General features: G+C 41.4%; 1 long non-coding RNA gene across 1 annotated transcript; it reads left to right on the forward strand.

Annotated features, from left to right (window-relative positions):
- Positions 1-969: 969 nt before the first annotated feature.
- On the forward strand, positions 970-2,293 carry LOC135659143 (uncharacterized). The gene is made up of 2 exons (XR_010505804.1): positions 970-1,538; positions 1,612-2,293. It is a non-coding gene; the product is annotated as an uncharacterized LOC135659143 (long non-coding RNA).
- Positions 2,294-12,583: the final 10,290 nt, after the last annotated feature.

A 12,583-nucleotide genomic window follows, 5' to 3' on the forward strand; every position in this document is an offset into this window, starting at 1 on the left:
ACTCGAGGGAGTCTTATTTATCAACTACTGAATCTAGCCTTCCTCCCACATATGCAAAACTAGAAAAACCCGGATTATTTTATTCAACAAGCAAACAAGCAACATTAACGCAAGCACCTAATGTTGTGCTAACGGGAGCTTTAGAAGGAAAAGACGGTAGGTATAGTTAAGAGCCCTTGTTCATGAAAGTTTGCCCCGTTCATTAAGAAGTTACCGACACGACAGAGGCATAGGAAATACGGGCAGAGCAGATGGGTTAGCTGCTGGTTAGCTCTTTTATGCTTGCTATTGAATCAGTAATAGGGCCCCAATTTCAAAAGGTTCGGGACAGACTCAGGATCATGGTCAATGAAAGGTGCGTGCTGGGCTTTTCTTCGCTAGAGGATACTTTAGCGCGCTTGTGGCTCTGGCTCTGTAAACAAGGGATTACTTTCTCACTGAACCTGATCCAGCAGATGAGAAAGAATTAATGTGATCTTCCTTACGCCTATGTTCAAAACGCTAATTTGTATTTATTCCCGCTAGAGCCCCATAAAGAGAGAGGATAGGCTGGTGATTGGGGTAAGTGCAAAGGATCAAGCGCTTTGACAAAGTCCCCTGGGTTTGATAGCCTGCCGTATGATGGGTTACTTTATTGCACGGTTCGGGGAGCACTTTGAGTCTGCGTTGGTGCATAGAAGCCACCACTTGAAAGCAAGAAAGAAGCTAATCTTCTCACGGCTCCGTAAGCCAGGTTCTATTCCATTTAGAATGTCCCCTTCCCAACAATAGTACCTTTGTCTTGGGGCGTCTTTGGCTTAACGAGAGAAAGCCCTAAGGAGAAAGCTAGAGGAGGTAAGCTCGATTAGACCCGGAGCATGGATTCCCCATAATGAATAGGCTAGCTCAATTGCCTATCCTGTGCTCGATAAGGGTTAGCCCCTTCCTTTTCCAAGTGAAGCATGACTGAACATCTGAAACTCCTAACTGAAGCGGAAAAGACTACTAGGAGGAAGTGCTTTCGACCGGCTTACCCTATTTCCCCTTCCTTATACCTGCTACATTTTCTCTTCTATTCTATTATATATCTCCATTTTCTCATATCTATTACTCTCATATCCATTACTTCTATTCTATTATATATCTCCATTTTCTCATATCTATTACTCTCAACTTATTCTATTATTTATATTATATTATATGATATTATATGATATAGTGGGATCTTACTGTTTGCCTACCGGAAGCAGCCTTTTTCGCATAATTCTTTCCTAATGTGTGCACGGGGCTCTACTCTACTACGTCATATCTGGCTCTAAATCAATCCCCCTTTGGATTTGCTTTCTTTCGCGAACGAATCCATCTTCTTATATGTGAATGTCACTATCAGATCGTGATTGGGATCGTAGCGACGAGCAGGACAACTATGCCCTGTATAAACGAGTGTTCGCCCGAAACAAGCTAGCAAAGCAGCTTCCTTCACATGCCCGCTTATGCACGAGACGAGGAATTCCACATTAGTTTGTTATAGAATAGATGTTTGATTCTCAAAGGAAAAGGCCGGTACCAACTCATTTCTCATTATTTAGTATAAAAGGAAAAGGCCGGTACCAACTAGTATAAAAGGAAAAGGCCGGTACCAACTCATTTCTCTTTTCTCATTTAGAAGTCTTTTCTCATTACAAAGTATTTTCTCTTTGATCATTATAAAGAAGTCTTTTCTCATTTCATTGAAAAGTATCATTTTATGCTTAGTCAACTAATAGAATCCGACCCCATCTCCCACTCCAGGTTCTATCCAACCAGGAAATGAATAGCTGACTTCCGCAGGCATAGAGACGATAGGCTTTCTATCCAGTACTATGTCCACCTCCAATAGGCGCTTTCTCTCCAGTACTATGTCCACCTCCCGGTTCTTCATACTTTCTTAATCCATACTTTCTCTTTATTCATCCATAACCAAATTCCGGGTTCTTTGTGAGCCCACTCAATCTTTTCACCGATGTTTCGTACTCTCTCGAATCAACTTCTCATTCCATATTTCTTCAAGAGGAAAGTCTCACTGAATGAATATCCATCAATTATATTAGTTTCATATGAATCTTCAGTAGTATATTAATTAAGAAAGCCAAGGTGGAGGCATCTTCTGTCGCCCATGATCACCGTGGAGCTCTCCTGGCGGCTAGGAGTTTCAGTTTCACATCCTTTATTAACCCCAAACAAAGTCCAAGTCTTATTATACAAGGCTAGCTACATTAGGCTAGCTAGCTACATAAGATTGAAAGCGCTCAGTTTAAGGGTAGTCCACAATCTTCTCTTTGATTGGTTGGCCAAATAAGTTGATCTCTTATGTTTTGAATCATTACTTCACTTTTCTCTAAAGCGCTTCTTACACATCAGGGGCGAGATATCCATTTGATCACAAAAAGGACTAAGCAATGGAAAGGTCGGGAATTGAAGCACCAAAACTCTTGCTTGATAATGCAGAATGATCCCTTGTTCCTGTGAAGTGATCCATGCTAAGATGGCTAAGATTATGACTATGCTAAGCTAAGCACTGCCAACAAAGAATCAAATCCATAGTATCAATATCGAAAATAAAGCAAGAGTCTCCATATCTATTACAAGAGTCTCAATATCTATTAATATGCATCAATGGAACAAAGCCTATTTCCAAAATGATATGGATAAGTGGGGTTTTTCACTAGTATAAGGATACAATGCTAACTTCAAACAAAGAAAGCTGCTTTATAGTTCAATAAGCATAGTTCTAGTAATTAGCAAAACGAACCCTTTGGAGGGGAAGAAAGGCCACCAGAGAGTATCCGCATTTCAATATGGTCCATTATTATCCCTGAAAGATTCTGATCCAATGCCTTTCTATTATGACTCATGCTATATGGGCTTGGCTGTGATGGAGCTTACATGACCTGCTCCGGGGGCAGAACCCTGAGAGCCTCGGCACCATTGCACCAGTATCCCCCGAATATAATAAACAGCAGAGATCAAACTATTTCAACAAGAGAAAAAGACCCTTCATCTGTTGTTGAAAACTGTGGTTATCACGTATCTTTCAGTACCGAGCCGAGATTGATGGCATAGAGACAAGACAGCTTTCATCATACTTCACTTCCGCCTCTTTGAATCCTCTTCACTTCCGCCTCTTTGAATCCTATCAATTGCATAGCAGTCCTGCGCTAATTCCTTTATTCTAGTAGACAGGCTCATTGTGCGAGGTAGACCAGAAGTTCCTTCCCCACAGTTCCTTCCCCACTATAATTAATGAATTTCAGGGATGGATGAATATGATGCTCTAATCAATCCATCCGCATTTGTGTTTGTGAAAATATGGCTAAATGTAGCGGCTCCTTTTCCCTGCCTTTCATTGGAAAGTAGCACATGGACACATTCTATATTCTCTGTGGAATCCACAAAACTTGACTAATTTACTGGGGGGGTCTCAAACGAAAGCAAGCAAAAAGAAGGATCAGCATATGTGCTCAGCAAGCAGCAAGATAGATCAGCATATGTGCGCCCTGCAGATTTCTTCTTTATCTCCCATAATTGATGTCATCAGTCACATTAACTAGAAACTACCAACCCATTCTTGCTCATCAGTCACATTAACTAGAAAAACTACCCATTCTTGCACATCTGCCACTTCTGTTTCAAGTGCTGCTTAGAATTCATATATATCCCCGCCCGCCCAAGCAAGTTGGAAATACTCTCTTTCATATTATTTGTTTGTTTGCTGAGCACTCTAATAATAGGTGAGCCCAAACTTATCCCATGACTTAGGTGAGCTCAAACAAGGGCGGATCCCATTACTGTCTGACAACTGAAATAAGATCCGGATGTTCTACCCCAAACGGAAATTCGATCTGGATGTTCTACCCCAAACCTCATAAGCGGGAAAGAGGGGATCTTTTTGAGCTTTGGTACCGCTTGAGAAGCAACAAAAAGTGGACTGTGATCAGATGCATATCTAGGAATCCGTATAGAGACCCAATTGGCATGAATCCATGATGAGTTCACAAAGCCTCTATCAAGAAGAAGCGCCCAGATATTTGCCACCATGATTATTAGACCAAGAGAAAGCCCTAAGGAATAGAGAGAACAATCAGGTTCTTGTTTGAAATGACATCATGAAACTCATTCGCGGAAACTCGATTGAAGAGATTACAACCCTTTCTTCTTGTGTTAGGACTGCATTGAAGTCTCCAAACGTGCTGGAAAAAACCTAAGAAATCCGTAGAATCACCTCGCGATTGAGATCTTGAATAAACTTATTTAATAAGAAGACCTATAATGTTACAGTAGAGTAGCTGCATTAATGGACTAAGAAATCATATTGGATATAAATCATGCTGCAGGGATTGCCTAGCCAACCTTTCTTATCTTCGAGGAGATCCCATCTAATCCTTCGTTGCCTCTTATTGGCCCATTTTGATAAGACGGATTGGAAGCCTTCTGTTTGCATGGGCTGGTGTAGAGGAGTTTGATTAAGTATCTATTGCTGATTATTATGTTGCAGAGCTCCCTCAACCCGAAGAGAATCGTAAACTACATGATGTGTGGCAGCCTGATAATTCATCCCTTTCATTTCACACAGCCTAACGGATTGTGGGGGACTTTAGTATTCCAGACCGAAAGCCCTAACCACTAATTAAGTAATAGGAAATATAGTCAAGTAATAGTCAATATAGCGAAAGGGAAGGCTGAGGCGGGCACTAAGATGGCTGTTTTTCTAAGATGCGGGCGCACTACAGGAAAGATGCTTATGGTTTGGGCGCTGTTTGTTTACATGCTTCTATGTATGAGAGATTCCATTCAGTTCGTTCAGTGCAGTAAGCTGTGTTGTGACCCTCTTTCTTCTATTATGTGTCCCTACTAACCCTAAGCTATTTCTGAGATGTTGTTCCCTAACCCTAAGAGAAGGAATGACCCTAGAAATGAAATGTTGTTCCCTAACCCTAAGAGAAGGAGTTATGTTACTATGCTTCCATACAACTATGCGCACTCTCTTCTATTGCACTAGATGAATCTAATGTACATATTCTAACATTAAGTAACTTCACATGACACTCTATAATTGCTCGAGAAACCACCTTTCTTGGCTTGGGCGAAAGATAGGATATCTCTATCGAGGGAGAGAACGGGGAAATTCCATATGACCCAGAAAAGTAGCACTATACATCAATCCAAACTTCATCTTCCTCTCCAGGACTCCGAAAAGGTACGTACTTATGGAACGGCATGAAATGAAAGATAAGAGTACTATACTGGACTTTCATATGGAAACGTCACAATGGCTTTCTCCGTCTTCATCCCTTTTTCTTTCATGGTTTTTGAATATACTTATATATATATATATCTTATTAAACAATATTAGGCTCTCTCTCTCTTATTAAACAATATTAGGAGGGTGGGTTTCTATAGTAAGACAGAATGAATAAAGACAAATGGAAACTTACGTTGTAGGAATAATCAACTCAAAAGTCTCTATGCATTCGTTTCCCGAAAGTAGAACTAATCCTCCCATTGCGTATTGGTACTTTTAGCGGGTATAGAATAGATCTGTTTCTCTTTATTCTTACGAGCATAATGGTTTTTCCTTTATTAGGAACAGAATAACTCCATTTGCATCCTTTCTCATACATACGAATCCACGGAAAAGGTTATCCACATAGTATAGTCTTTTCCAATGCGATAAAAGAAAGTGACATGTGTCCATTTTTCTTTGAGAAAGGGGTCTTTTTCCATGGTATCGTGTTCATACTTTCGTGTGTATTGAATGATCCCGGTCGATTGCTTTCTGCCCATATAATGCGCCCTTTGTTGCCGGGCTATCAATATTCGGCTTTCTACGAATAAGCGGTATTTGCTCCCTCTTACCCCGCTCTTGATCCAATGTGGAGACAAGGTATGTTCGGTATACTCTTAATAACCAATTTAGGAATAACCAATTCTGAAGGGTGGTTTTCGTCTTTCAGGAGGCGAATCCCGTTGGAGTTAGTAAGGGGGCTTTGTGTTTTCTGGCTAGTGCTTCTTGGCTGCTATCTGGCATTGGGTGTATTGGTACCTATCAATATTCTGTGATGAACACGTACGGGCAACATCTTTTTATTTGCCGAAGATCTTTAGAATGAATTTCTTTCTTTCTCTCAGGGTGGGCTTTGGTGCATTTCATGTAACAGGTTTGTATGGTCCTGACTGAGATATATGGGTGTCATATCCTTATGGACTAACAGGAGAAGTCAAACCTTTCAATCCAGCGTGGGGCGCAGAAGGCTTTTCTCCTTTCTTTTGGTCCCGGAGGAATTGCCTCTCATCAGATTGCTGCGGGTACATTTGGCGGAGGCTTATTCCATCTTAGTGTCTCAAGGTCTATACTAAGGATTACGTATGGGCCAATATATTGAAATTGTACTTTTCCAGTAGTCTCTCGCTGCTGTTTTTTTGCTGCTGCTTTCGTTGTTGCTGGAACTATGTGGTATGGTTCAGCAACTACACCAATCTCATTCTTTGGTCCCACTCGTAATCAGTGGATCCGGGAGACTTTCCGCAATAAATCAATATATAGAAGAGTTAGCGCCCCCAAATAATAATAGTTTCTTGGAAGCTTGGTCTCAACGATCAATTAGCTTTTGATTATGACATTGGTAATAATCCGGCAAAAGGGGGATTCTTAAGAGCAGGGTAAATGGACAACGGGGATGGAATAGCAGTTGGATGGTTAGGACACCGACTCCCGTCTTTAGAGATAAGGAAGGGCTAGAGCTTTTTGTACGTCAGCCTATTTGGAAACATTTCCAGTAGTGAGTTTTGGTAGATGGAGACGGAATTGGGAGAGCAGATCCTCCTTTTAGAAAGGCTGAATCCAAGTTCAGTGTTGAACAAGTAGGTGTAACTGGTTAGTTCTATGATGGCGAACTAAATGGAGTGAGTTATAGTGATCCTGCAACTGTGCTAAAATATGCTAGACGTGGTGCCCAATTAGGTTACTTGAATGAGATCGGGCTACATTGAAATCGAATGGCTTTTTCATAGCAGTCCAAGGCAAGGGTTCACTTTTAGACATGCAAATCGGCCTCCTTTCCTTTTCGAGCGCATAAGGCTAGGACCGACCTTAGAGCTGGTATTGATCCAGATGCTAAAGTGGAATTGGGAGCATTCCACAAACTTGGAGATCATACTACAAAAGAGACAAGTAGTCTGTCTGATAGGAATGGCCATTGCTCTGGTATCTTTCGCCTCTTATGACATAGGGTTAGGGTACTGAAGAGATCTTGCCTTGAATCACCATCTTTTCTAGAACTCTTTCCTAATTGATATTCACTCTTCTATTCACATCTTTTCTTTGAACTCTTGGCTTTTGATTCTATTTGTCTATTGATATAGGTATCGGGGGTAAATGATGCCCCAAATTCATAGGTGTTCAGTCAAGCTAGAATTGTCAACCACGATCTAATCTATGGAAGCATTGGTTTATATACATTCCTATTAGTCTCCCCACTCACCTTTAGGGATACTTTTGTCGCTATCTTTTTTTGCCTAACCTAAGGGTTCCTACTTTCAAATGCAAGAATTGGTTCCTACTTTCCAAATGAAAGAATTTCTCATTATATCAATTGAAGTAATGAGTCTCCACCATACTATATATATATGGGAGTTACTGAAACTAGTCTATATGGGAGTTACTGAAACTAGTCCCCGTGTTCTTTGAATGGATCTCTTAGTTGTTGTGAGGGTTGCCCCAAAGCGGTATATAAGGCAGTACCCCGTATAGCTTACAAGTATACTAGATATCAAGATGGCGACTAGGGTAATTTGGAGACAATTTCAAGATGACAATGGATCTACGAGAAAATCATTTATTTACAACTACAACGGAATGGTATATATCAAGTAAACAGATCTAAACCAATGAGAAAATAGGAAGATTTTTGGCTACACAAACGGTTGAGGATAGTTCTAAATCTGGGCCAGAACTCATAAGTAGGGGATTTCTTTTCACCATTGAATTCACGAAAGAAAGTAGCTCTGGGCTGGGGGACTACACCACTAATAGGGGTCGGCCCTATTTGCAGTATTCCTATTTCTTCTTTTGTGGTCAATTTCTAATTAAGGAGTTTCACTTGATGGGGAATGACTATGAGTTCCGTTTATAAGAACAAAGAAGTCCTACCTAGTTTTCAATCAAACAACCAAATATTACTTCAAACTAGGATTTATAGACCATTCAGGTAGTTCGACCGTGGAATTTCTTTGTTTTGGCCGGTAGCACAACACAAGGTTTAGTTAAATAGAAGGAAGAGGCGGACTAGCAAGGAGTAGCAGGGCGATGAGTTCTAGTTTGGAGTCCTTTTTGAATGGAACTCGTTGGCATAGGAATGACCATGGAAAGTTTGAATTACAGGACCGAGTCACAGAATTGACACTATTTCTTCTAATAATGGAGTGGGCAGGTGCGTAGATCAATAAGGTCAGGGTACCTGGCTAAGTTATCCAATTCTCAAGTCAGGATACCTGGGCTACTATGGGCTAAGAAATGAACTAATTAGTCAAAGAATGCTTGTAGTGTTGTGCGTGTGAACAGATGTAGCCAAGTAAATAAAAGAATGGAAATAGAATCTAGGGCAAATGCCCCGCAAGGTAGGAAGCCGGAATTGCACTCAGTAGTAACGGAATCAAAGCTGTTGACTTAACCACATAAGCTAGCCTCGTACCACTAGCTACTACCGATAAGACTGATGAAACACCCCAGTGGATTGAACTGCCATTCCTTTCTTTTGGCCCGAGACATCCTAAACCGAAACAACTGATTCAGATACTTTAGCCGCGGATATAGAACCTCCTCCACTGCTCAAGGCTTGCTCCACTGGCTTCAATACCTTATCTTCCCATAATGAATTCCACTAATGCCTTAAGGGCTACCGCACCTACCGTATATGTCAAGTATGGCTTTCCTGCCTTTAGGTCTCCTATTATTGCTCTATCCTATTCTCCAATTACTGCCCTAGAACCTTGCCTTACATACTACAAGCTTTATTCCCTCTTCCACGCCTCTACTCCTTAGTTGCACATCTTATCCTATCTATCCCATCTATAAGTCGTACTATATCCTCTCTAGGCCTGGCACTGCTATATCAAGGGATCCGACATACCATCCCAGTCTAATACCTCCTCTTGGAATAATGAATTACTAAAACTAGAAACAAGACCGGTGCCACTAATATGAAAAGGGTAGCACCTACCCCCACACGAGAATCACTTTTATGCTAAGAAAGAATTAAGCTACGACTATTAGATTGAAACACTACCTTGTCAGAGTAGAGGTCCTATACTGGCAGTAATGAACCAAAGAACTAAAACTTGACATACATAATGGGAACAACGATAGGAGATCAGAATACAAATCAAACTAACAACACTGACTCCGCTAACTTGGAATTCCGATGGTGCCTATAAGATTGACACCGGGCTACTAACTATAGGAATGGGTCTACTACTTAAGTGAAGAGAAAACGAAACCTATTGCTTCTGGAGCCAACTAGGAATTACGCTCATTGATATCAGAACCAAACCCATCAATCAGCATATGGAACGAAGCTACCCCACAGTATTGCTTGTATCGGTAGCACATGGGTAGCAACGAACGTATCAATAGCATAGGTAGCAATGAAAACCATATTGATTGATTGCGCGTACGCGTATCAATAGCACATAGGTAGTATCAATACAATAACAGAGCAGAAGAGAGTTAGACAGAAGAGAGTTAGACAGAAGAGAGTTTCTTCCGTGCCAAATCTATTCTATTCTCTTATCCCCGTGCCAAATCTATTCTATTCTCTTATAATACATTAGAATATAGTTTCTTCAGTGCCAATACCATATATGACTTTGAGCAGCATATACTACTTTTCACTGATTGGTATAGGGATGCCTAGCTTACTTGCACAGCACAGTCAACACACCTACACACGGAGAAAAGAAACAAACACATCTAGAGCTGCTAGTCACTCATTATTCAAGTCAAATAACTCATGCATTGCAGGGCCGGGCAATCATTCTTGTCGTAAAAGCCCTTAAGCCCGAAAGTCACATCAGTAAGTCTGTTAGCGGACCCACGTTCTGTTGATTAGGGTCAACGTCGACGTCAACGAGCATACCCCGCAGAGAACTAAGTCGATAGTTCGGGTCGGTGGTCCACACACTCGTTCTGTTAGGTCATTCAATCATTCTGAAAGTCACATCGATAAGTATGTCGAGCAGAAGTAACATCAACAAGTATGTCGAGTAGCGCCCCCGTTCTGTGAGCGGTAATTCACTCTGTCTTCGAACGGGGATCATCTCTCAGCTCGGTCATTAACTCTGTCTTCGCGGATCATCGCTCATTCATAGAGGTGTGATCAACTGGTCTAGGTGCCCTTTCTTTGGAATGGGTCCCATATTTCTGTGTTGAATCATCAAATGACAAATCATGTGTTTCAGCCTTAGACCCCGGAGAGATATTCTGTATTCTTAGCAATATTCTTAGTAGTCAAGTAGCTATTGTCTTATCCTACTTAGTGGAATTATGTCTTCAATCATAGATCTGTAGACTGAACACTGGAATCACAGATATATAGTTAAGCGATAAAGTGTAGCTGGTTTTTGACCTTATTTAGCTTAGCAAATAGAAAGAAGTTTTACTATACAGCAAAAGAATAATGAATGGAATGTAGTTGCGCGGCTAGCTTAGCGTAACTCTTTTCGGCAGTTGAACTAGACAAGTGTTTTCATATCAAATAGGGGAGCCTTACTCTCCCATCCCTAAGCTAAGCCCCAACCCCCTTGCTCTAACTCTAACTACTCTTACTTATATTCTTCAAATAATAGCTCTGGCCCTGCCTTGCTTTCGGTTTCAAATAATAGCTCTGGCCCTGCCTTGCTTTCGGTCTTACTACCAAACTCTGCAACTAAATACTTGCATCTTGCCCACAAGAACAGTATGCCGATCCCTTGATCTTGGTCTACCGTCTAAAACATACACTGCTCTGTCTCATTCCCGCGCTGTTTAGTTTCAATATGATGGGCCCTCTTCTGCTAATAAGAGTCGAATTGCTGTTTCTAAGAATCGACCTGGGGATAAAGAATACACCTACCGTGCAGAGATGTGGTAAGTAATCATTAGAATGGAACAGGTGTTGACAAGAATGACCTACCAACTAGTAAACCTAAAAAGAATAGAAATAGTACTCATCGGACCTTCTACTACTAATATAAGAATATGACTACCGCTTCCAGAGCTTAACTACATAACTCAGGTCGATCTCGAACCTCGCTCTACCATACCGCCGCCTGCCCCTCTTTTTGCATTCCGCATTGATAGCTTGAGTATTGAACTCCCCTATCTTAGGCTTACTTTACGACTTCTGTCCTTACTGCCCGGCATCCACATATGTATTTGTCCCACCAAGCAACCCATATCACTCTGACGCTCCCGGCGCTTAGTCTAAAATGAATTCCTTCTAGCCTTAAAGCGACTATTCTCAGTGTACTATTACTATTAAATGACAAACTTGTGCTTCTCGTAACCTCCTCTCGAAACATAGGATCGAACAAGGTGCTTTTGAGTCTATTGAATGCACTACTATTTCTATCAAGTAGTATGCCCACTTTCTCAAAAGAAAGGTGCTAAGAGCGTTCACCCTGTAACTAGAAAGAAAGGTGCTAAGAGCGGCAAGGAAAGGAATATCGGCTGCTCAACCTGTAACTAGAAAGAAAGGTGCTAAGAGCGTTCACCCAACACTAGAGAGTACTTGATTCTGGCCTTTGCTTCGTGCCCTTGTTTGCTTGTTGAGAGCACCTGTTCTATGATTTTGTAAGCGCTAACTGAGGTATGCACAGCAACTCTCATACTTTTCTATGACGGGATCCTCAATAAGAAGATAAAGGCGAGGATCTTCATCCACGACAGGAGGAAGCCTTAAGCGGTGCCGACTCTGCCAGCCTTTTGTCCTATTAGTTTCGCTTTCAAAGGAGTCAATGGGAAAACTAGGGATATGGATTCATTAGGTTCAAATTCTCCTTTTTTTCTTTTAAGGCATAAGAGAGGAGGGAACAACCATTGTGAATGATGCTAAGCTATCAAAAGTCACTACGCAACCTCTACTCAAGAGTACGTAAGAGATGAGGGAGGATCGATCGGATCGGGCTTTTATTTAAAATCAAGCATTCTGACCCTAGCCTATCTCACCATGGAAGTTTCTAGCCTTAGCATATAGGGCGGTCCTTAAGCGGTAACGGAGGCCGTGTTTCACTGAGACTTTCCCATATAAGGAGTGGATGCTGGTGAGCTGCTCAATAATACTTGTTCTCCTAATATTTGGAAATCTCCCTTTAGGGTAGGGATGACTCTTTTAGCAGCATATGTCCCCTAGGGTTTGATCTCCCTTAAAGCTTCTTCTTTGGTGTAACAATGGCTTAAGGCCGAATTCATCTTCTTCCATCCCTGCACTGTTATACGTGCCAATCCTTTCCATTCAAGCTCGGGCCGTAGGTGTAAGATCCCAGTTCTTCGGTGCAGTTAAGAGGTGGGGCTAGCTAATGCAGTTAAGAG

Source organism: Musa acuminata, unplaced genomic scaffold, assembly GCF_036884655.1.
Source record: "Musa acuminata AAA Group cultivar baxijiao unplaced genomic scaffold, Cavendish_Baxijiao_AAA HiC_scaffold_435, whole genome shotgun sequence".
Lineage (NCBI taxonomy): Eukaryota > Viridiplantae > Streptophyta > Magnoliopsida > Zingiberales > Musaceae > Musa > Musa acuminata.